General features: G+C 43.2%; 1 pseudogene; it reads left to right on the forward strand.

The window, feature by feature from the left end:
* The first annotated feature begins 149 nt into the window (after nucleotides 1-149).
* On the forward strand, nucleotides 150-14,316 carry LOC139457864 (uncharacterized; annotated as a pseudogene).
* Nucleotides 14,317-27,073: the final 12,757 nt, after the last annotated feature.

Genomic DNA, 27,073 nt, shown 5'->3' on the forward strand with positions numbered 1-27,073 from the left:
TCACAACCTCGACCCTCACGTCACCACCGCGACCCTCCATTCATCACAACAACTTTCACCTCACCAACGTGACCCTCACTTCATCAACTAGAATCTCTCTTCATCACCTCGTCCCTCACAATACTGGTTCAGACTAAACAGAATTCGATATGTCGATATCGATAAAGGAGGCTTGTCTTCCCCAGTCATACGCTCTATCCACTAGACCGTGGAGACAGGCAATGCGTAAGTCAGTTGGATTATTCCTCCTAACATTTTCAAAACGTTATCCGATTCCGTGTTGTTTAATGTATAGATGTGGTGAGGAGTTAGCTCCCCTTCACTAGATATCAGCTGAAGCTCCCGGCTGGTGTCACTGGCATGATTGTAGAAACGGCTGTGTACACTTACGGACATAGACCACACATACTTGGCTGTACCAATTGCAGTAATTGGGGCCCAGATTTATGTAATTTATACGTCCATTCACACTTCAGTTCGTCATAACCAATGTACAACGTAAGTGGAGGCCTACTGACAAACCACTCGCCTCCAAGGTGTCTGTACACGTTTACACTGTATTCACCATCACGACCTCATTCCACCAGCACAATCCTCACTTCATCACCTCGTCCCTCACGTCACCAACACGACCCTCCCTTCATCACCTCGTCCCTCACGTCACCAACACAATCCTCACTTCACCACCACGTCCCTCACGTCACCAACACAATCCTCACTTCACCACCACGTCCCTCACGTCACCAACACGACCCTCACTTCATCACCACGTCCCTCACGTCACCAACACGACCCTCACTTCACCACCACGTCCCTCACGTCACCAACACGACCCTCACTTCACCACCACGTCCCTCACGTCACCAACATGAGCCTCACTTCATCACCTCGACCCTCACGTCACCAACACGAGCCTCACTTCATCACCTCGTCCCTCACGTCACCAACACAATCGTCACTTCACCACCACGTCCCTCACGTCACCAACACGAGCCTCACTTCATCACCTCGACCCTCACGTCACCAACACAATCGTCACTTCACCACCACGTCCCTCACGTCACCAACACGACCCTCACTTCATCACCTCGTCCCTCACGTCACCAACACGTCCCTCACTTCACCACCACGACCCTCACGTCGCCAACACGATCCTCACTTCATCACCTCGTCCCTCACGTCACCAACACGATCCTCACTTCATCACCTCGTCCCTCACGTCACCAACACGACCCTCACTTCACCACCACGTCCCTCACGTCACCAACACGACCCTCCCTTTATCACCTCGTCCCTCACGTCACCAACACGATCCTCACTTCATCACCTCGTCCCTCACGTCACCAACACGACCCTCACTTCACCACCACGTCCCTCACGTCACCAACACGACCCTCCCTTTATCACCTCGTCCTTCACGTCACCAACACGATCCTCACTTCATCACCTCGTCCCTCACGTCACCAACACGATCCTCACTTCATCACCTCGACCCTCACGTCACCAACACGATCCTCACTTCATCACCTCGTCCCTCACGTCACCAACACGATCCTCACTTCATCACCTCGTCCCTCACGTCACCAACACGACCCTCACTTCACCACCACGTCCCTCACGTCACCAACACGACCCTCCCTTTATCACCTCGTCCCTTACGTCACCAACACGATCCTCACTTCATCACCCCGAGCCTGTCTTCAACAACTCGTCCCTCACAACACCAGCACAACAATCCCTTCAAGACCTCGACCCTAACCATCGCTATTTTGACCCTCAATTCACCACCTCGAAACTCACTTCATCACCTCGACTCTCCCTTCATCACCTCGTCCCTCACTTCACCGACACGACAATCCTTCACCATATCATCTTCTATTCACACTTCGACCCTCCCTTTACCAATTTTACCCTTACTTCACCACCTCGACCTTCCCTTCACAACCTCGATCCTCGCTTCACAACATAGACCCTCACTTCACCACCACGTCCCTCACGTCACCAACACAATCCTCACTTCACCACCACGTCCCTCACGTCACCAACACAATCCTCACTTCACCACCACGTCCCTCACGTCACCAACACGACCCTCACTTCATCACCACGTCCCTCACGTCACCAACACGACCCTCACTTCACCACCACGTCCCTCACGTCACCAACACGACCCTCACTTCACCACCACGTCCCTCACGTCACCAACATGAGCCTCACTTCATCACCTCGACCCTCACGTCACCAACACGAGCCTCACTTCATCACCTCGTCCCTCACGTCACCAACACAATCGTCACTTCACCACCACGTCCCTCACGTCACCAACACGAGCCTCACTTCATCACCTCGACCCTCACGTCACCAACACAATCGTCACTTCACCACCACGTCCCTCACGTCACCAACACGACCCTCACTTCATCACCTCGTCCCTCACGTCACCAACACGTCCCTCACTTCACCACCACGACCCTCACGTCGCCAACACGATCCTCACTTCATCACCTCGTCCCTCACGTCACCAACACGATCCTCACTTCATCACCTCGTCCCTCACGTCACCAACACGACCCTCACTTCACCACCACGTCCCTCACGTCACCAACACGACCCTCCCTTTATCACCTCGTCCCTCACGTCACCAACACGATCCTCACTTCATCACCTCGTCCCTCACGTCACCAACACGACCCTCACTTCACCACCACGTCCCTCACGTCACCAACACGACCCTCCCTTTATCACCTCGTCCTTCACGTCACCAACACGATCCTCACTTCATCACCTCGTCCCTCACGTCACCAACACGATCCTCACTTCATCACCTCGACCCTCACGTCACCAACACGATCCTCACTTCATCACCTCGTCCCTCACGTCACCAACACGATCCTCACTTCATCACCTCGTCCCTCACGTCACCAACACGACCCTCACTTCACCACCACGTCCCTCACGTCACCAACACGACCCTCCCTTTATCACCTCGTCCCTTACGTCACCAACACGATCCTCACTTCATCACCCCGAGCCTGTCTTCAACAACTCGTCCCTCACAACACCAGCACAACAATCCCTTCAAGACCTCGACCCTAACCATCGCTATTTTGACCCTCAATTCACCACCTCGAAACTCACTTCATCACCTCGACTCTCCCTTCATCACCTCGTCCCTCACTTCACCGACACGACAATCCTTCACCATATCATCTTCTATTCACACTTCGACCCTCCCTTTACCAATTTTACCCTTACTTCACCACCTCGACCTTCCCTTCACAACCTCGATCCTCGCTTCACAACATAGACCCTCACTTCACCACATAGACCATCACTTCACCAAATAGACCATCACTTCACCACCTCGACCTTCCCTTCACCACCTCGATCCTCGCTTCACAACATAGACCCTCACTTCACCAGAAAGACCCTTACTTCACATAGACAATCACTTCACCACATAGACCATCACTTCACCACCTCGACCTTCCCTTCACCACATAGACCATCACTTCACCACCTCAAACCTCGCTTCACAACATAGACCCTCACTTCACCACATAGACCATCACTTCACCACATAGACAATCACTTCACCACATAGACCATCACTTCACCACCTCAAACCTCGCTTTACCACACATACCCTCACTTCACCACATAGACCTTCGCTTCACCACATAGACCCTCAATTCACCAAATAGACAATCACTTCACCACATAGACCCTCACTTCACCATATAGACCCTCACTTCACCACAAAGACCCTTACTTCACCACATAGACCCTCCCTTCACAACCTCGACCCTCGCTTCACCACCTCGACCCTCACTTCGCCACCTGGACCCTCCCACCACCACCTCGACCCTCCCTCCATCACCTGGACCCTCCCTCCACCACCTCGACCCTCCCACCACCACCTGGACACTCCCTCCACCACCTCGACCCTCCCTTCGCCACCTCGACCCTCCCTTCACCACCTCGACCCTCCCTCCACCACCTCGACCCTCCCACCACCACCTCGACCCTCAATTCGCCACCTCGACCCTCCCTCCACCACCTCGACCCTCCCTCCACCACCTCGACCCTCCCACCACCACCTCGACCCTCCCTCCACCACCTCGACCCTCCCTCCACCACCTCGACCCTCCCTCCACCATCTCGACCCTCCCTTCGCCACCTCGACCCTCCCTCCGCCACCTCGACCCTCCCTCCACCACCTCGACCCTCCCTCCACCACCTCGACCCTCCCTCCACCATCTCGACCCTCCCTTCGCCACCTCGACCCTCCCTCCGCCACCTCGACCCTCCCTCCACCACCTCGACCCTCCCTTCACCACCTCGACCCTCCCTTCACCACCTCGACCCCCCCTTCGCCACCTCGACCCCACCTTCGACATAAGATAATTAACCAATAGTTTTGCGCAGATATCAGTCACTCTACTCATGAACTGATGTCGTTTGGTATTTAAGACTGTTTGAAATGTTTGTTTTTTGGGTGTTATTCAAGCATTTTGGCATTTCAGTGATAAGTTAAGCTACAGGGGAGTTTGTATGATTTATTTCGTATGCAGTAAGAATGTGTTTACCCACACTTGCAGTGACATAATCACAACTAAAAGTACAATTCACTTGTTTTTAGTACCTGAACATTAGAGTATGTTTTCCAAAACTGGAAGCTGTTTATTAAGGCTAAATGTCCTTCCTAAATTCCTTCAAAAATTAGTGCTTTTGTTGACTGTATCGGCAAATGATAGACTACCCAAATTGACAAAGGAAACACAATTTATGGATAACAACTTCTTTAATTACTGTGAAGACGACGTTTCAGTATAGATCCTTATACCGTTGTCACGTAAGACTGACATGCATGTCAAACTGGACGCGTCTCAGTACCACATGGAGACAGACGTTGCTGCTTGCAGCTATGTGTACACGTCAGTCTGTTAATACTGCCTTTCATTATTACTTCAAGACATTAATTCCAGACATTAGACTCTTGATACTGTCATAAACAATATTAGTATATAAATGAATGGTTTGATAGGCATTACTTAGAAGTTGACGGATGACAAAGTGGACACAATTAATGGACAACAACTTCTTTAATTACTGTAAAGGCGACGTTCAGTATAGATCCATATACCGTTGTCACGTAAGACTGACGTGCATGTCAAACTGGACGCGTCTCAGTACCACATGGAGACAGACGTTGCTGCTTGCAGCTATGTGTACACGTCAGTCTGTTAATACTCCCTTTCATTATTACTTCAAGACATTAATTCCAGACATTAGACTCTTGATACTGTCATAAACAATATTAGTATATAAATGAATGGTTTGATAGGCATTACTTAGAAGTTGACGGATGACAAAGTGGACACAATTAATGGACAACAACTTCTTTAATACTGTAAAGGCGCCGTTTCGGTACAGATCCTTTTACCGTTGTCAAGCAAGACTGAATGAGGAACATTGTACAGAATATATATAGTAGGTGGGTGATTAACAGTAGAGGACAATTGCATACATGAGTAGGATAACATGAGTAAGCGATGACAACAGAAGGATACTCCTCTACTGTTAATCCTCTACCTACTAGAAATATTCTGTACACTGTTCCTCAGTCAGTCTTGCTTGACAACGGTATAGTGAGTGAGTGAGTTGGGTTTAACGCCGCTTTTAACAGTATTCCAGTTATATCACGGCGTGTCAGCTTAATTTGGGAGGAAAGCCCGAAGTGATGCAGGTCTCAGACGTTTACCACTTCGGTGAAACCCACGAGTACGGGTATGGTGCTGACAAACCTAGAAACATAATCGGGGCGAACCGGGATTCGAACCCACAATCATAGGTTTCTGGCGTGTCCAAGGGACGCAACACAGCAAATCGCGGTGCCTTAGACGACTGGGCCCCCTGTGCCCCCTGACAACGGTATAAGGATCCATACCGAACGTCGCCTTTACAATATTAAAGAAGTTGTTAACCATACATTGTGTCTACTTTATATAAATGAAGGTATAAAGTGGCACATTGACACTTACCTGTGTATCGAAATTAGCATGTGCCCTGAGACAATAATGAACGTTATCTTCAGCTTGGAGTATCTGAGTCTCAGCCTTTTCAACTTCTCGGGATGCGCTCGCGTGACAAAAAATAAGTCATTATTGTAATTGTTCAAACATGTGTTTTTGTGAAACTAATCAAGGCTGTGTGTTGATGCAGATGCCCGGTAAAGTAGAGTATGGGGGATTGTGTAGACTAAAAACAGAACGTAATGCCATTACATCAACTCCATGACTGAACATCTGATTATTTTGTCTCATGCAACACCGTCATGCAAATGCAAGATTATCTTTATACAATGTCAAATTAATTAATGAGAAACCAGCTTGAAATTCAACATGCGGTATCGCAGTATGGCTGGTGTGAAATGACATATAACAACCTAGAGGAACTATCCAAACTAAAGAATGGCATCTTCCAGGTGCCCTGTGTATGTTAAAATGCCCAATTATCGCTTTTGAAAAGATACATGTGTCATTATTTATCATTAATTAGCATCAATATTCTGTAATCGATAAAATGGTTAATGAGATGGCTTCTGACTATATTCTCCGTGGTACCAATAACGTCACTGTTTAAATGAGGTCCGAACACGTGTAGTGAGTGAGTGGTTTAACGCCGCTTTTAACAGTATTACAGTTATATCACGGCGTGTCACCATAATGTGGGAGGAAAGCCCGAAGTGATGCAGGTCTCAGACGTTTACCACTTCGGTGACACCCACGAGCACGGGTATGGTGCTGACCTAGAAACATAATCAGGGCGAACCGGGATTCGAACCCACAATTATAGGTTTCTGGCGTGCCTAATGGACGCAACTCTGCACAGCGAATCGCGGTGCCTTAGACGACTGGGCCACCTGTGCCCCCCCCTCCCCCCCCTCCTCAACACTTGTAAATTACATAGGATGTGTGTATAATACTATTAGTTACATGTATGGTGTCTTCAGTTGTCGTATACGGTGTCATATTAGGTCAGTAGGAAAATATTACACTATTTGGTATCTTTGTCGCACATGTCATGTCAAAATGAAAACCTGACACTTACAACCGGTATAACCGACAGGATCGGTACATATGTTTCCGATACAACGCTTTAATGTAAGCATGAACGTTAACAATGGAATACATAATGCACTAAATGTGAACGTTTAAAGTACTATAGCTAAAATGGATAGAATTATCATAAAAATGCCCGCATGTTTACAGAAATCTGCGGGCCACTGTAACTTGATAGCAGTCCGCTTTCCCCTAACGACGGGCTGCTATCTATTCTATTGCTATGTGACGTCATTGGCGTCACGTTTCTTGTTTGTGACGTCATCCTATAGTATGTTTTATGACGTTGCTATTGACGTTTCGGTGACCTCTGTTGTAAGCTTTTTTTCTCAATACTTTTTATAAACAAAGTCACGAACGTGGTTTCTTTAATAAATAATGACTTATCACAATTAATGATATTAAAACACAAAACAGTGTCGATTAGCGACTTTCTGTACTAGAATTTTCATGTGAAATATGTGAGGTGGATGTTGAAAAATTCAAGATGGCTGTTACTGACAGTATACGGTCTCATATTAGGTCAGTAACGGCCATCTCGGATTTTTACTGACGGTATACAGGCTCATGTGGGGTCAGTAGTTCTGCTCTCTGATTGGTCATTCTCACTTTGAGGCACAATAACAAGACATATGTATATCCTACTGATGCACAAATTCGACGTTCATCAGTATGACGCACACAGTTATGTAATATTCTCTAGCTCTGTACATTGGTCGATATATGTTAGAATAGGCTAGAAAAGGTCCCCGATAAATCACGTTGTCACAAGACGCAAGTAAATGAATAGGACTATATGGATGCCCTTCCGACTTGACCAACACAACACCTTACTACTACTACTACTACTACTACTACTACTACTACTGCTGCTGCTGCTGCTGCTACTGCTACTACGAATACTACTACCACCACCACCACTACTGCTACTACTACTACTACTACCACCACTACTACTACTACTACTACTACTACTACCACCACCACCACCACCACCACCACCACCTATACTACTACTACTACTACTACTACTACTACCACCACCACCACCACCACCACCACCACTACTACTACTACTACCACCACCACCACCACCACCACCACCTATACTACTACTACTACTACTACTACTACTACCACCACCACCACCACCACCACTACTACTACTACTACTACTACTACTACTACTACTACTACTACTGCTGCTGCTGCTACTACTACTAATACTACTACCACCACCACCACTACTGCTACTACTACTACTACTACTACTACTACTACTACTACTGCTGCAGGACGGTATAGAAATGAGTGTCAACCAAGCGAAATGCTATATCAAATCGGCCCAGATTAAGAAAAAACATGGCAAACATGCGGACCTTGCTTTCGAAATGTCACGCTTGCATCCCAAGTACTAAGTTGCCGACCCCCCATCGTTCTCGGTGCCTTAGGCTTGGTACCTCCCAATCTGATACTGACATTGGGAGAGTACCCGGGTTTGCTGCCAGGAATACAGCCCTTCTGACAATGCAGAAGGCTGTAGTTTTGTGCAACTACTACTACTACTACTACTACTAGATACCCGTGAAGATCGGGGTGCGGGTGGGGTGGGGGGTGGGGTGGTAGAATAGGTCTCTAGCAACTCATGCTTGTCGTAAGAGGCGACTAACGGGATGAGGTGGTCAGGCCCGCTGACTTTGTTGATGCATGTCATCGTGTTCCAAATGCGTGGATCGATGCTCATGATATCAATCACTGGATTGTCTTGTCCAGACTCGATTATTTACAGACCGCCGTCATATAGCTGGAATACTGCTGAGTGCGGCGTTAAACAACAAACTACCCATTTAAAGTGCGCATATTTCAACACCGCACAGGGGCAAGCTCAAGACACTATTATTACTCCAGGTAACTGGATCATTGTGCACTCAACAATCATTCCCAGCTCCATGGGGAGTATACAACTCAAGCTGCCTATAAGGCGCTTGAAGGTTAACAACCACTTTGTCATCTCATTCTACCGGGTACCCATTCACTGCTGGGTGAGCAGAGTCACATTTCGCACAAGGAAACACCACATGTGTTACGTGGTCTTCAGTGCGGGGCAGGAGCAAAGGACAAGGAACTCTCAGGGGCCAAACTGCCGAAACACGGTCCCCCATCCAAGGGATCTCTGGGACCGACGTTGTTCATCTTCCCCTGATTTGTGACCTGCGTTGTGAATAGGACCACTGACAGCGATCAGGTTACTGGATTATGTGCAACATTTTAACTCTCCGGTCTGTGCGTGTGGTGCTGCCGGAAAGGTGATGCTACAGTGATAGAATAATAGTGAGTGAGTTGGATATAATGCAGCCTTTAACATTATTCCAGTTATATCACGGCGTGTCACCTTAATGTGGGAGGAAAGCCCGATGTTATGCAGGTCTTAGACGTTTACCACTTCGGTGAAACCCACGAGCATGGGTATGGTGCTGACAAACCTAGAAAAATAATCGGGGCGAACCGGGATTCGAACCCACAATCATAGGTTCCTGGCGTGCCCAAAGAACGCAAGTCTGCACAGCGCATCGCGGCGCCTAAGACGACTGGGCCACCCATGCCCCCACAAGTTGATTGGAGAGACAGAAACAGGATGGTCAAATGTTAAATAGCGTGGTGTTTATATGTTACTAAACAAGTTATTGACAGTATTCTACATACATATAATCAACGTTGACTCTGAAATCCTTTTTGTTTCCTTAGTTGTATATTCAGATATTTGTAACGAGGAAAAAGAAATGACTGTAAAATATATTCATCCTTTTTATAATTGACCTCAGATTTAACTTTCTGTTTCATTTCAAATCACTATAATTTGATGGGTGACTGGACACGTGAGACAGGTATGTAACACGCTGCCTTACTTGTATGAAGTAATCCCTTAACACTGACCAATTGTACATTCGACATATGTGTGTTCACTTGTGACACATGGATCAATACTTTGGTTTGAGCAACGCTGTGTTTCAGATAAGACAATGACTGTATCAGTTTGAGAGATATTCTTGATTCATATCCGATCGCACAATTTACAACTGTATGTACCGACTTATCAGTGCGTAAGCTATATGGCGACGGTCTGTAATTCATCGAGTCTGGTCAAGGCTATTCACTGACTGACGCCATGAACATGGATCTTCGTGGTGGCCACGCAATAATATCATGCCTATGTGTATTCGTGTTCAAAGAATGCGTTCCGGTAATTGAGACGTTAAATTGTGCTTAACTCTGCCCATGAATAAGCAAGGAAGTAAGCGAGGGAGTGAGTATGGTTTCACATCGCTGTTTTCAATATTCGACCAGTACAACAAATAATGAATTCAGTTGTTTTACACCGTCAGAGAACACACTCAATCCTTATTGTCTCACCTGGGGACACGATTGGCCGCGCTCGCTGTGCAGAGTTGCGTCCCTTGAGCACGCCAGAAACCTGTGATTGTGGGTTCGAATCACGCTTGTGGGTTTCTCCGGAGTGGAAAACGTCTGAGACCCGAATCACTTCGGGCTTTCCTCCCACATTAAGCTGACACTCCGTGATATAACTGGAATAATGTTAAAGGCGGCGTTAAATCCAACTCACTCACTAACTCTTTGAAATTGGGTTACGAGGACAGGCAATAACCAAGGCAGCGAAAGTGACCATCCGATCCCGTTAGTCTCTTCTACAACAAACATGTGTTATATCCTTTAAGGACTATTATCGCTGAGTGAAAACACTATTTTGCAGCTATCGAATCCACAGCATAGGAACTGCGTCAGCTACGGATTGCTCAAGGAACATTCATGATGGCGCTGTACACATTCATTCATATGTGTCAGACAGTGGACACCGCCCCCTTGTGTGTTGTGTGCGTGCTGGTGCTGATGCTTCTGATACCAGAATCACACGGTATGTTTCCCCAAATTAAAAATACTTATTTTTTATACGTATGTATCACCTACACCATATAAAAATTGTTTCTTATTATATGACTCGTAACAAATGTAACATTTGGGATAACACTTTCTTAGTAAAGTACAGATTCTCGTACTCTTTGGGGGTTGAGTCTGCCGCAGAGGCTTCCACAAAAACGTGATCTAGACTACCAGTTGTCGGACTTTCCTTTTTGTGGAAGCCTCGGTGGCTGAGTTGGTTAGATCGCTGACTTTGTGTGCTTGCGATTAGGTGCCTCAGTCTGGCAAGTCTGGATTCGAATCCCGGACGGGAATCAACCCCCTAAAAGTACGAGAATCTGGACTTTAGTAAGAAAGTGTGATCTCAAATATAACATTTGTTACATTTTAAAACTTTCTAAATGGCATTGTGTATTCATTATATGACACATACAAATCAGCTCAAAGCATCCATATCCATGTAACGTCCAATCGGCGACATTTCATGAAGAGAAGACTGAGTGAGTGAGTGAGTGAGTATGGTTTTACGCCGCTTTTAGCAATATTCCAGCAATATCACGGCGGGGGACACCAGAAATGGGCTTCACACATTGTACCCATGTCTTCGGCATGACGAGCTAACGCTTTAACCACTAGGCTACCCGACCGCCCCTGAAGAGAAGACTGACTGAGAGATGGACAGTACTATAACTAGATTATCACAGATTCAAATTAAAACTAGTTGAGAACATGTAAAAAAAAATACATTAGTCAATAACACAGTATCAAAAATAGGCTATAGATGACCAACAACTGAAGGTATATTAAATACAGATATGTAAACTTAGGGGTATATACATTAACTATATATTTATAAAGGTATGTCGGAGCTCGTCTGTCCAGATGTCGGATATCTTGGTTCGCCTGCTCATCTGACGTGCATCCCGCCAAGTAATACAACTTCACATGGCTATGTGTCATCGCAAGGTGAAGTTGCCGCCATCTGCAATGTATCAAGCTCATCATGTACACCACTGGGCAACTACATGGCATCTACCATCAACCAGACACACAGTAGCCTCACCATACCTGCAGTACAGCAAGCACATGCTGGGCAGTGGACGTGTACTGTCCTTCCTTGGTCTCCACTCTCCTGCAACTTTACTGTTGTGAGTAAGTACCCCAAGATAAGACACATGAATGTGAAGTCAACACCCGCAACAAAACATCATATATCATCACTAAAGCTGCTTGTGCCCTATTCAACCATGGGAAACTCCATCCCCTATCTTGTTGCTGGTTAGTCTTGAAACATCAAAAGTAATGTTATTCACAGGATCATATTGCAACGGACAGTCAAGACGTATTATTGTATTATTCTATCGGGGGACATGGGTGGCCCAGTCGTCAAAGGCAACGCGATTTGCTGTGTAGAGTTGCGTCCCTTGGACACGCCAGAAACCTATGATTGTGGGTTCGAATCCCAGTTCGCCCCTATCATGTTTCTAGATTTGTCAGCACCATACCCGTGCTCGTGGGTTTTACTGAAGTGGTAAACGTCTGAGACCTGCATCACTTAGGGTTGGCTTTCCTCCCACATTATGCTGACACGCCGTGAATTAACTGTTAAAAGCGGCGTTAAACCCAACTTACTCAAACATTCAGTATTAGTCTATCACAGTAGCTTCACCATTCCAGCAGTACCACAAGCACAGGCCGGAAAGTTGAAATGTTGCGCACCATCCTGTAACCTGATCGCTGTCAGTAACATGATACATCACACGAAACATAATGGCCACGGATCCACTGTCACTTGTTTTTATGTCACAGTCAATTACACTATGTACTTATAGCTTATATATAAAGTATGCCTTGAGGGCGGTAGGGTTGCCTAGTGGTTATAGCGTTGGCTCGTCAGACTGAAGGCCCGGGTTCGATTCCCGACATGGTTACAATGTGAGAAACCCAATTTCCGGTGTCCCCCGCCGTGATATTGCTGGAATATTGCTAAAAGCGGCGTGAAATCAAACTTACTCACTCAATATGCCTTGACTATCTCATTCCAGAAGAGCCATCATGCCTCCTAACGTGTGCTACAAATTCGTCTCCTCCCTGTGATGGGGGAGATCGTGCTGTCCATGTCATCGGATATTACTGTTCGGAACAGGTTCATGTGAAGCTGGTGTCTGAAGGATCTGACATTAACGTAATCACAGAGACAGTCACTGAGACGAAAAATAAAACAGTTCAAATCCCTGTCAATGATACTACTTTCAACTTGGTCTTCACTTGTGGCACATACAATAAAACTCTTCCATGTCAAGCAGCTGAGAGTGAGTGATAACACTATCCTTTTCACCTAATTCTAAATGTTTACATGATACTCAGGAATGATTAAGAATTGTTTTATTTTTAATATGTTAGTGGTAAATAGCTCGTACCTGCATCGCTTCTGTCTTTCCTGGCGCATAAAGTTCACATAATACTCTAAAACAAATAAACCAGATGACATCAAGAGATTGTTTCCTTCAACAACAGTTATGCTGAACACATTCGTCAGTTTCATCCAATTACTTCCCCAATGAAAGTATGATTATGTTTTCCAACCACACATGGAAATATCACTATCACTTGCATTTTACAAATATATTTCCTCGTTGAGTAGTGACGTACTTGTGGCCCACTACCGCATGGTTGTGTCTTTTCGAAGCGTAAGGATCCGCTTAACTTGGGTTTTCATCACCAGAACGACCCTCGAAATCTTTCTCTCAAAAGCTCATGTTAGTAAGGGTGTTGATAAACAAAGCATATGTCATCACTGTATTTCCGTGTCTATTGTAGGGAGTACCCAATTAGATGAACAAGGCGGTATCCTTAATCAACGTACATTTCTCGTTGCGGGGATCCTTGTGTCAGGATTTGTCTTCATGCTCATTGCCATAACCACCGTGCTGATGAAAAGGAGAAATTCACAAGCAGTTCCTCAAATGCTGTTTGACGACCCACCTGATGTATCTGACCACTCGTCCAATGCATCTGACAACCCGCCTGATGCATCCATGTGGGGAGCAGAGGATTGTGGCCTTGGTGTCTCAGATGCTTCACCTACTGTGGCAGACGCAGAACAACACGCACCTACCGAGAACATGGAGTTGAGCACGTTTGAAGTAGACTATGACATACCTCTATCAGATAGTGACTTTGATGATGGTAATATGAGTAGTGATTTTGATGAGTAATGGGAGCTCTATGATGAGTAATGACGCAAATAAATAAAATCAACTTCAGCTGCGAATCTATTATTTTGGGACAGAACTGACAGGACACACGACTTCACCCCTTCATCCCTGTAATGCCACATGTTTATACAAATTAGAAATGATGCATCATGACACAGCTACAAAGTGTATATTTTTAATTACATAAAGTGTTTGATAAACATACGGACTTGTTCTTGTCTTCACGCACATCTCTCGGTAAAGTTCTCTGGGTACTCTCGTTATTCCAAAATCACCATTTATTCTTTCCTTGATGATGATTCATCTTATAAATCATTACTCGAACCAGAAAAAAGATATCTGTCTACTTTAGCATGTGAAAGAGATCTTCTCAATGCTTTATGTAAAATTATGTAAAAATGCCATAATCTGAATGTACAAAAAGCTCGATTTAATACAACCACAGAGTCATCGTTTAGTTTACTTACGAAATGTAACCGCTATGAAATAGAAAATGAATACCATTTTTTGTTAATGTGTCCTTTTTATAAAAGTAGAAGAGAAATTTTAATTCCAAAATGTCACCATGTGCAACCATCTGTTGCAAAAAAATTCAGTCTTCTATCTGCCAGAAATGATTCTGTTATTAAAAGCCTGTCCATATATGTAAAAATACATTTACCTATGTAAATACAAATGTAAACAAATATGTACATTTGTTGTAAGAAAATATGTGCACGTGCATAACATATATTATTCATGTGGCCTTCATTCAAAATACTTCTTCTTCTTCTGGGTACACTTGCTATCCATCGGCCCACGGAGACATCCTGGAAATCGAACATATGAGAATAAACCCGATCTGTACTTAAATGATCGTAAGTACAGGTCGAAAATGATCCTATAAACACAACTATTGCCGACGGAAACAATCTGATTTTAGATGCAGAGGACGAGACGCGAGAGACTGGTCATATTTTGACCGATGATGATGTGGCCTTGATACAGTGTTTAGTAAGGGTGTGTTCTCAAATCAATTTCTTTGTCTGATAAACATTTTTCTGACATCGAATGTCTGCAATATTGTAATGTGTGATCGGCAGCAATTTATATATGGATCGATGCAAGGGGCATCGAAAGATCGCGATTTGGTTTAAAAGGGTTCATTTACAAGAGGTACCAATTGAAAGAAATTGCCTTTTTTTTACCAAATAGAATCAAGCATTTTTTATTGTTATCGTAGAATACCTGGCATAGTGTCCCGTGTCTCGATTGTCTGGTGCGGTTATTTACAGGCCGTCGTCGTATTGCTGGAATAATGCATGTTGTGGCATTTAAGAACAATCACAATTATTTATAATAAGATTACAAGTAAATACATTAATATTGCATCTTAACATTAATGTCTCATCTAGGGGCACGGGTGGCCCAGTCGTCTAAGGCACCGCGATTTGCTGTACAGAGTTGCGTCCCTTGGGCACGCCAGAAACCTTTGATTGTGGGTTCGAATCCCGGTTCGCTCCGATTATATTTCTAGGTTTGTTAGCTCCAAACCCGTTTCACCGAAGTTGTAAATGTCCGAGACCTGCATCACTTGGGCTTGCCTCCCACATGAAGCTGACACGCCGTGATATCACTGGAATACTGTTAAAAGGGGCGCTAAACCCAACTCACTCACTCACTCACTCACTCACGCACTCACTGGTGTCTTATCTTGTTATTATATTCGTGTGTTGCTGCATGGATAGTGTAATTCAGCTGCCGAACACAAGCAAGTGTTGACAGGTCATTTGAACATTAAGCATTCATCAGCAACAAATATTTGTTCAAGTGACATTGGAAGCCGGCCTTTTGAATCTAAATGTCTGGATAATACATCACTTGCATGTGTTTGTGACGGGGCCAAGTGACTGTTGGGACAGGATGCGCTCATTTCGTGAACATTTGATATGTTTACTATTTGAAAGTGATTTGTAACCATGTTCTTATGATTTAGACGGAATCGTACATTGGACTCTGCTTTTAGTGGATTTATTATGGTTGTAGAAAGGGTTATAAAATATTGTTTTTATTTCCTGTTAAGTAATACTACATTTCCAAAATGAATCATGTCATAGGCATAAATATATCCATGACCCCAATTTCACGTCAAAACACGAAACTGACAATGAGGAAAGGGCTTATGAAACAACATTCGGTGAACATACATTGAACTACTTTTTGTGTGAATGTTAAGTGATTATTTGAAATGTGACAGGAAGCAGATCTCCCACGTCCGAAGTTTCTGGGGTTTTTTCTATTTGTCCTTCCTTGTCGGGCAGCTCGGAATTTATAAAATATAATGTGATGCAGACGACGAATGGCAGTACAGTGGCTCCTCGTTGTTTCGATGGTCACCTCCGACTCTACATTATTACTGTCAGACAACAGAAAGCAAGCGTAACACATACATCATTCATAATATGCGAAGTACACAGTTTCATGTGTATAGGCCATACTTGATACAAACTAAAACAGGTGTGGACAAGTGCTTTTCAAACAACTTCATTTAAAGGCTTAGCTCATGTAAGAGCCACGACACCAAGCCATCAGACACACAATAGTCTAACCATACCTGCAGTACAACATCTACCATCAACCAGACAGTAGCCTCACTATACCTGCAGTACAACATCTACCATTATCCACAAACACAGTAGCCTCACCACACTTGCAGTACAACACCTGCCATCCACCGAGCACACAGCAGTCTCACCATACCTGCTGTACAACACCTGCCATCCAGGCTCACAGTACCGTCACCATACCTGCAGTCCAACACCTGCCATCCACCAGACACACAGTAGCCTCACCATACCTGCAATAGAACTTCTACTATCATCCAGAGACACAGCAGTCTCAACATTCCTGCAGTACAACACCTACCATCCACCGAGCACACAGCAGCCTCACCATACCTACAGTACAACTCCTGCCATCCACCAGACACACAGCAGTCTCACCATACCTGTAGCACAACATCTACAATTAACCAGACACACAGCAGTCTCAACATACCTGCAGTACAACATCTACCATCAACCAGACACACAGCAGTCTCATGATACCTGTAGTACAAGATCCATCATCATTCAGACACACAGCAGTGTCGCCATACCTGCAGTGCAACACCTGTCATCCACCAGACACACAGTAGCATCACCATACCTGCAGTAAAACATCTAATATCATCCAGGCACACAGCAGTCCCAACATGCCTGAAGTACAACACCTACCATCCACCAGACACACAGCAGTCTCACCATACCTGCAGTACAGCATCTACCATCAACCAGACACACAACGGTCTCACCATACCTGCAGTACAGCATCTACCATCAAACAGACACACAGCAGTCTCACCATACCTGCAGTACAACATCTACCATCAACCAGACACATAGTAGCCTCACTATACCTGCAGTACAGCATCTACCATCAAACAGACACACAGCAGTCTCACCATACCTGCAGTACAACATCTACCATCAACCAGACGCATAGTAGCCTCACCATACCTGCAGTACAACACCTGCCATCCATCAGACACACAGTAGCCTCACCATACCTGCAGTACAACATCTACCATCAACCAGATACATAGTAGCTACATCATACCTGCAGTACAACATCTACCATCAACCAGACGCATAGTAGCCTAACCATACCTGCAGTCCAACACCTGCCATCCACCAGACACACAGCAGTCTCATGATACCTGTAGTACAAGATCTACCATCATCCCGACACACAGCAGTGTCGCCATACCTGCAGTACAACACCGTCATCCACCAGACACACAGTAGCCTCATCATACCTGCAGTACAACACCTGACATCTCCCCCACACAGTACCATCACCATACCTGCAGTACAACACCTACCATCCACCGAGCACACAGCAGTCTCACCATCCCTACAGTACAACGCCTGCCATCCATCAGACACACATCAGTCTCATGATACCTGTAGTACAAGATCTACCATCATCCAGACACACAGCAGTGTCGCCATACCTGCAGTACAACATCTACAATCAACAAGATATACAGCAGTCTCACCATGTCTGCAGTACAACCCCTGCCATCTACCAGACACACAGTACCATCACCATACCTGCATTCAAAGACCTGCCATCCATCAGACACAGGGCTGTCTCACCATACCTGCAGTACAACACCTGCCATCCACCAGACATACAGTATCCTCACCATACCTGCAGTACAACATCTACCATCAACCAGACGCATAGTAGCCTCACCATACCTGCAGTCCAACACCTGCCATCCACCAGACACACAGCAGTCTCATGATACCTGTAGTACAAGATCTACCATCATCTAGACACACAGCAGTGTCGCCATACCTGCAGTACAACACCTGTCATCCACCAGACACACAGTAGCCTCATCATACCTGCAGTACAACATCTGCCATCTCCCCCACACAGTACCATCACCATACCTGCAGTACAACACCTACCATCCACCGAGCACACAGCAGTCTCACCATCCCTACAGTACAACACCTCCCATCGATAAGACACACATCAGTCTCATGATACCCGTAGTACAAGATCTACCATCATCCAGACACACAGCAGTGTCGCCATACCTGCAGTGCAACACCTGTCATATACCAGACACACAGTAGCCTCATCATACCTGCAGTACAACACCTGCCATCCACCAGACACACAGTACCATCACCATACCTGCAGTACAACATCTACCATCAACCAGAGACACTGTAGCCTCGCTATACCTGCAGTACAACACCTGCCATCAACGGAACACACAGCAGTCTCACCATACCTGCAGTACAACATCTACCATCAACAAGACATACAGCAGTCTCACCATGTCTGCGGTACAACCCCTGCCATCTACCAGACATACAGTACCATCACCATACCTGCAGTCAAACACCTGCCATCCACCAGACACAGAGCTGTCTCACCATACCTGCAGTACAACACCTGCCATCCACCAGACATACAGTATCCTCACCATACCTGCAGTACAACATCTACCATCAACCAGACACACAGTACCGTCACCATACCTGCAGTCAAACACCTGCCATCCACCAGACATACAGTATCCTCACCATACCTGCAGTACAATACCTGCCATCCACCAGACACACAGTATCCTCACCATACCTGCAGTACAACATCTGCCATCAACCAGACACACAGCTGTCTCACCATACCTGCAGTACAACATCTACCATCAACCAGACACACAGTACCATCACCATACCTGCAGTACAATATCTACCATCATCCAGACACACAGCAGTCTCAACATAACTGCAGAACAACACCTCCCATCCACCAGACGCACAGTAGCCTCACCATACCTGCAGTCACTGATGCGAGAGTAGTATAGGTAATAGGGGTTCTGGACCACTTCCACTGTATTCAGATTTATATACCTACACTGCTACTACACATGGATTTCTTATGCATAAACGATGATGCGATTCAACCACCGTCATGAGTCGTATTAAAAGAAACATCAATATTGATTAATAATGAATAAGATTTACTATAGCTTACGAGGATATTGTAAAGGTATAGGAGCAATACAAAAATTAGCCACCGCGGCAAAGGAATCTAAAGATGTGGCCAAGGACTGGTTAAAGAAACAAGCGATGTGGCAAATATACTTACCAACACCGCGTTTTATACCGAGGAAGAAGTTTGATATTTTTACAACGATTGAAGTTCATCAGGCTGATCTCTTGTTTCTTCCCCATGATAAGGTAAGACGCAAAACGTATAAATACGCTTGGATGTGGCTAGTCGATACAAGGAGGCTGAGCCATTAACCTCGAAAGATTCAGCAGAAGTAGCCAATGCACTCAGTAGCATATATAAACGCAGACAACTAAGCTATTTCAAGTAGATCCTGGTCGCGAGTTTATGGGATCAGTAACTAAACTATTAACAAAGCACGATGTCGAAATAAGTCGTGGTAAAAAAGAGGCCCACTGTAGTCAAGCTATCGTTGAAAGATTTAACCGAACATTAGCGGAACGTTTGTTTGGCTATCAGTATGGGATCGAAATGAAATCGGAAGGATTAAGATCAACCGAATTGGTGACACGATTATCAGCTGTTGTATCAGCGCTGAATAATGAAGTTAAGAGATTAATCGGGAAGAAACCATCAGATGCGATTAAAATGAAATCCGTGACTTCCGAATCTTCAGCACCGAGGAGAGGCAAACAAAAAAAACTTCCGGATAGAGTAAATGTAAGATATTTATACCAGCCCGGTGAACTCAAAGGAGGCCTACGTCGCGAAACAGATCCGATTTGGTCCCTTAAGACATATAACATAAGTCGATTGGTTATGGACTGGGCAGGTCATTTGTACAAGAAGAGTTGCTCATAGTTCCCAACGATACAGTATCACCACCATAACCATAAGCATAGGTAGTTACACCATCCTTATATGCTTTTTGACCACATACTTCTTAACACCCTTAGCTTTTCTTATCTCTCCATTATCAGACTTGTTTATAGAATATATCTTACACTGTAGGTCTTAATGCGACATACTCCGCTATAGGGGTCCCAGCACTTTCATACTTCATCTTACCTAACGCCTTTTTATTTACTAGGCTGTTCAGTGGAATATTTTTTGGGTAATCGCTCGTGTCGTACATACTGTAAATCTTGAAATGAATGTGAGTGTGAAATAAATGCGAAAAATGCGAAAGGCCTTCGCGCACATTATTAGACATTGCATTTATATAAAAATAAGACATTTTGGATAGCAGGAATACCAACTTAGACATATGCTGAAAACAAACAACTATGTATTCAACACCACTGTTTATTGAGCAGCACTTGTAACAATGTATTAATGTAAGATTAGAATCAGGTGAGGATTCTCCTGTTAACCTGACAGAGGACGTTTTCTTTAGATAGAAATCTACTGACGCTTGAGAGGAGGGGGGACTTCGCATTCATATTGAGTCGCATTTTTGGCTAGGGGCCAGTGGTCGCATTTTTGGGAGACGATTTTCAATATCTAGTTTTTCTGCCATATCTTTATACACATCCTCGGTTTGCATTTCCATCAACAAAGAATCTGTGTCTGTATATAACACCTCGCATGTATCGCCGTATCGTTGTCATAAAAGTCATACATTAAGTGTTTTGACAAGTCAATAATACTCATACCAACGTACACAGGTGTGTTGAATTTTATATTACTTTTCTGCATATGTAGTGCATCTAAGTCATTATCATATATCATTCTTCTGTTAAAAGCAGGACTGGCTATAAGTCTTTCTTCCTCATTAGACCTGACTAATTTAACATTTACACACTTCCTTAGATTCTCCATAGCTTTACCAAATACTGAGTTATACATGAGCTTATATAGATTATTTTCAAAATCGCTGGAAGCTATCTTTCTTAAATCTGTGTTCAGCCTTACATAGGGCTCCATCCAAGGGCTTTGATCAAACTTCAGAACTCTGTGTATTTTCTTTAGTTTCATACCTAACTATAGATATAACTGGAGATTTGTGGAGTGAACTATATATTTGGCCTTATCTATCAAATTTGGTGCGACTTTTTCTACGTTAGGTAACCTAGTATTACCCATCAAGGAGTGTTGATATTCCGACATCCAATCTTTATTCACCATTAAACTTTAAGGAGCTAGTGGAAGTCAACTTCTAGTATGTACCCTTTATCGGAATCTGAGGGGATATCATTTACATCAATATTTTTCACATCGACCCACTCAAAACTAGCTGTGGGTAAAGGTTAAATCATAGCCAATCCGTACAAATTGTTTGGCGTCGAGATATAATATGTGCGTGTCGGGTTTACTAAGATCATATCCTTCCTCTAATTTATTACTAGACTTACAATAGCTTTTCGCAACCATCGATATACCACCTCTTAATCCTTTCTCAAGAAACAAGTGCATATAGTAATCTGTGAGTAATTTTAGTTCTTCACAGGTCTTCTTCAACAATGCATCCCACGATAGTCCGGGACTGGAAAAGTACCATGCCGGGTCCAAGCCGTCTTGTTTTAAACATGTCTTTCTAAATATCTCAATATATCAGCGAGTAACAGCACATCGGTTTTTAAGTACAGATCGTGTTAATCGCCTAAATTCTAACAACCCAATTTATCCCACACCGTCAGAGCATGTTCATAATCGGCATCGGTTATTTTAGATTCTGTTAAGTTACTATAGAATGTTTCAAGCTGTGGTAATTTAGTTTTGTTGAATCTAGGCCAATCATCCATATATTCTTAAAGATACACGTCTTTTCTCTGCAACAAATGACGTGTTATCCGATCGATATATTGATTTGTTATTGCAAAGTCATCTGGATTGTTCGCATTAGCTAAATTGTCCAGGGAAGATAACAGAAACTGTACAGAGTCTATAAATCTAAGCCCATTACTTTGCTTTATTCTGGCTTTCCCATCCTTGTCCGTATAATGTATAGTTTTAGTCAAGGAGAATGATTATATTTATTTTTCCATATTGTTAGGAATACACATTAAGCTGCTATCGGTCTTTGAGATAGCTTGCATAATGAGATGAGATACACTCATTATGCGCGGCTCCCCGATAATTTCCCGTGACGTGGCAATGATCTCTTACAGAATCCCCATTCAGGGGTTTATTACAAACATGACAACTCGTTGACTTCTTATAGGCCCTCCAATTATTCCTCGTCATACACACGGGTTTCTTACATGATAACTTTTCCCTAATTGTTCTCTCTTCGTTTTGTAGATATTCTAGGAACTTTCCCGCTGCTTCGGGACCTCTGTAAATCACGGGCGGTTTTGTTTTCCCATCATACCTTACAACTATATATCCAAACCCACAAGGAATATGTTCTTGAGTATTGTTCGTAAAACTATCTTGATGGCTTCAGACTGTATTTTCTATAGGTTTGATAAGTGCTTTGAAGTCAGCATAAATTAAGTACGGTACTGGCATTTGATTACAATAATGTTCAAATTTTAATACATTTTTCCGCTCTTTAGGCATATCAATCCTGATAGCAGTCTGTCCAACAACTCTGCAGTCTTCTTTATGTGCTTCTAATAGATCTTGTCGGTGTACCCATGTAGGCATCTTTCACAGAAATATTTCTTTCCCTTATATTTTGTTTGATCATGTAATAGTCTGCTTAAACCGTTTATCAACGTATATTGATATTTGTCTATACCATCAAGGTTGAGTCCGTCGTTTTGGGGATAGCCAAAAGGTCTATACGGATGTTTGTCTAAGGGATTTTGTCATCATTCTGAATCTATATAAGATCCGTCTTTCAAAGGCATATAATTTGCTGTATCTAAATATAAACTATTGATTTTATCCACATCCCAACCAGAACCTCTATTAGTCCAGCGTTTTGGGGATAGCCAAAAGGTCTATACGGATGTTTGTCTAAGGGATTTTGTCATCATTCTGAATCTATATAAGATCCGTTTTTGAAAGGCATATAATTTGCTGTATCTAAATATAAACTATTGATTTTATCCACATCCCAACCAGAACCTCTATTAGTCCAGCGTTCTAAAGTTTCTTGTATCCTCTGAATTGATATATCTACTGATGTGCTCATAGTATCAGATTCGGTTATAACTTCTTGAAATAAGGTTCGGTATATTCAGTGCTATCATCTGCGTCACTTTTACTCAATGACATTTTAACCGTCAGCTGGTATTTTATACTATATAAAACATCTAACTCCTCATTAATTTTGCTTGATACGATGGGCTTAACATCATTAACATCCATTTTGGAATTAATATCCATCTTCCAACCTCTTAAATATTTATCTGCGTTGGTTGTGGGTACAAATTTTAACTCATCAACTGGTTGATTATTTTTATCAACATCATGGGGTTGATTATTATCTAGTAAAGCAATCAATTCAGCTTTCCTCATTCGAGAAAAACCTCTCAGCCCACTTTTTTTCGCTTGAGCTTTGAGTTTGAGTGTGGGGTTTGTTGTATTCCAAACCGAGTAAATCAATCAATTCAGCTTTTCTCATTCGAGAATATCCATGTAGACCACGTTGTTTTGCCAAAGCCTACAACTCTCTCACAAAAACCATTGTGGTTTAATGATATATGCAAAATGAGTCAAATCACTAAATAGTTGTTTTTCCTTTAGCTAAATACGTATTCTCAGATGTAATCAGAGTGGATCCCACCTGCACGACCACACAATGTCAGTTGCATTGAATCGGCTTTCCCATGAGTGTAAATCTGCATAAATCCATGGTTCTACATCTATCATATCATTTGTGTAAATGGTAAATCACATCTCCACTGGTGAGTCATAGTTGTCCTCGTTACATAGCTCATAGCTTATGTGTAGCTAAAAGTAGACAACAGTCAGCCTGACATACTTGAACAGCCAGTCAGTGCTATTTATAGATTAGCAGGCAGGGAGACATAGATCATGGTTTATGTTTAGTCATTGTGTAGCTAAAAATAGCAATGACTGAAAACCCAAACATTATAAATACTATCTCGCGGTCTTTCTGAGCCTCTGACGGTGAATAAAACTGACTTATTGGGTCAAAATTATTTCTATGAACAAGGAAGTATTTGTGCATGGCAGATTCAACATCCTTAAATGTTTGAATTGAATGTCCTTTTTTTACGGAGTTCATCATTGATAAAATCTAATCTCAACATCTTATTTCTGGCCCATTGTGACTGAGCTGCTTCGAGTTCTAATGCTTTATCATGTCTTTTCTGCTCCTCTCCTCTCATACTAGAAAATATAAAAATACTCCCCGAAAAATCTAGAGCATTAACAATAGCTCCACTGACCATCATCGCAATTGTTGCTATATTTATATGAATATAAAATGTGCAAATGCTGAATAATATAAAATATTCAAATGTTTAATTACTTCATTATGTCTTCTGGGATAAGCTCTTGTTTGATTAGCATACCTTGCCAATCCAATATCAACAACCATCATACCGATGTCATAACCATTAAAATCTAGCTTTGGTAGTGTGGCTTTAGTAATCATTTTAGCCATACGAGCATAGGCAATGGCCAAGCCGCTGACATCCACTGAATGATAAGTTGCGTTTACCAACATTTTACCGTCTTTAACTGGAGTAGTCATTATAACATTATATGAGGGCTTACCTCTAATTGAACTTGTTGTTGTGTAATCAGGGGTGACGTTTTCTCTTATAAAACAACCGTACTACTGCTATAGCAACAAACCCTAGTGCATAGGGAGCCCAAGTATTAATCGGACGACTATGTTCAAGATTTGAGTTATGTATTAGTTTCGCCTTCCTCGCTAGCACACCCTTCCTACCAGCTACGACTTTAAAATGAATCTTTGTCACCCTGGCTTGTGATTTCGCAATCGCTGGTATTTCCTCATTCACTTGTTGTGATTTCACAATCTGGGTTATTTCCTCGTTCACATGTTACAATTGTCTTTCCACAATCTGTGGTGTCACTTGAGTCTCCATTATTAGCAAGTGGGCACTTATGTTTAAATTGACAATATCTAGCCATTATTAAAGCTGTGGTTACTGGAACTAAGAACATTCCATATCTATGATAAAACTCACAGCTTACTGCGCTTATTGAGTGTTCAATGAATGGGTCTTTCTTGAGAGATTCACATAAATACATGTGATGTTCTGCCGGGATAGGAAGAAACCTACTAGCTCCGACTGTGTATAGTTGTAACATAGCTGAACCTATTGTTTTAGTCATGGTAGCTCCCAGTCTAGACTCGTAACGGGTGTACAGTTTTTTAATTTCCTCATCTGTCATGTTATCTTTTTTTTCTATGGTATAATTTTCCCCCAAATATTGGGAGCATTTTCCACTGGCTACCAAAACAGCGAGTCTTTCTCTATGTTTATCTAAAGATTTATCTGTATGTTCTTCTGCATGTTTATCAGGTTCTTTGAGCATTTGTTTGATAAGTTTGTCGCATTCCATAATGCAATACCTAAGTCTAACATAATGGAATATGGCATATCCAATACAGCCTGTAATGATAAACTGCTGCGAAAGAATGAGGATTTCAAATCACATTATTGCATAATAACCGCTAATGTTCAATTTATCGTATTTTTGCTATATTTTTGCTATAATGTTGCTATTTTTGTTATATTTTTGCTATATTTTTGCTACTTTTGCTATAATTTTACTACTTTTGCTTTATTTTTGCCTAGCAGTTGCTATTTTTGCTATATTTTTGCTTAGCAGTTGCTCTATTTGCTATATTTTTGCTCAGCAGTTGCTATTTTTGCTATAATATTGCTATTTTTGCTATTTTGTTAAGCAATTGCATAAGCAGCTGGTTGATCGGTTTTTATACCAGTTTACAATGCTTCATTTCTGCCAACAGTTTTCTGACGTTATCCCGTTCATGCTTGGTATAAATAACATCATTTTCGCGTAGACATTCCTCAAACGAATCTCAGTCTTGCAATGAAACAGGGCTACCAATTTGGTCTACTCTCTGAGATCTTTCAGGACAGAGTTGTATTTTTGAGTAAGTACCCAAACGCTATGTTGAGTATGCAGACCGGAGAATGCTAAATATGAAAGCATATCTTTCTTTTTGGTAAGTTCTTTACTCGCACTGCAGTCGTCTATTATGAAAAGGGTTGATTCTCCTTTGTATTTTTCGTGACACACTCGTAAACAGTCTTGTAAACGATCGCCCGGATCAGCTCTGTGCACCCCAGGATCATTCATTACCCAATCTCTCAA

The sequence above is a fragment of the Haliotis cracherodii genome, unplaced genomic scaffold, assembly GCF_022045235.1.
Source record: "Haliotis cracherodii isolate W230 unplaced genomic scaffold, xgHalCrac1.p SCAF_12, whole genome shotgun sequence".
In the NCBI taxonomy this organism is placed as follows: Eukaryota; Metazoa; Mollusca; class Gastropoda; order Lepetellida; family Haliotidae; genus Haliotis; species Haliotis cracherodii.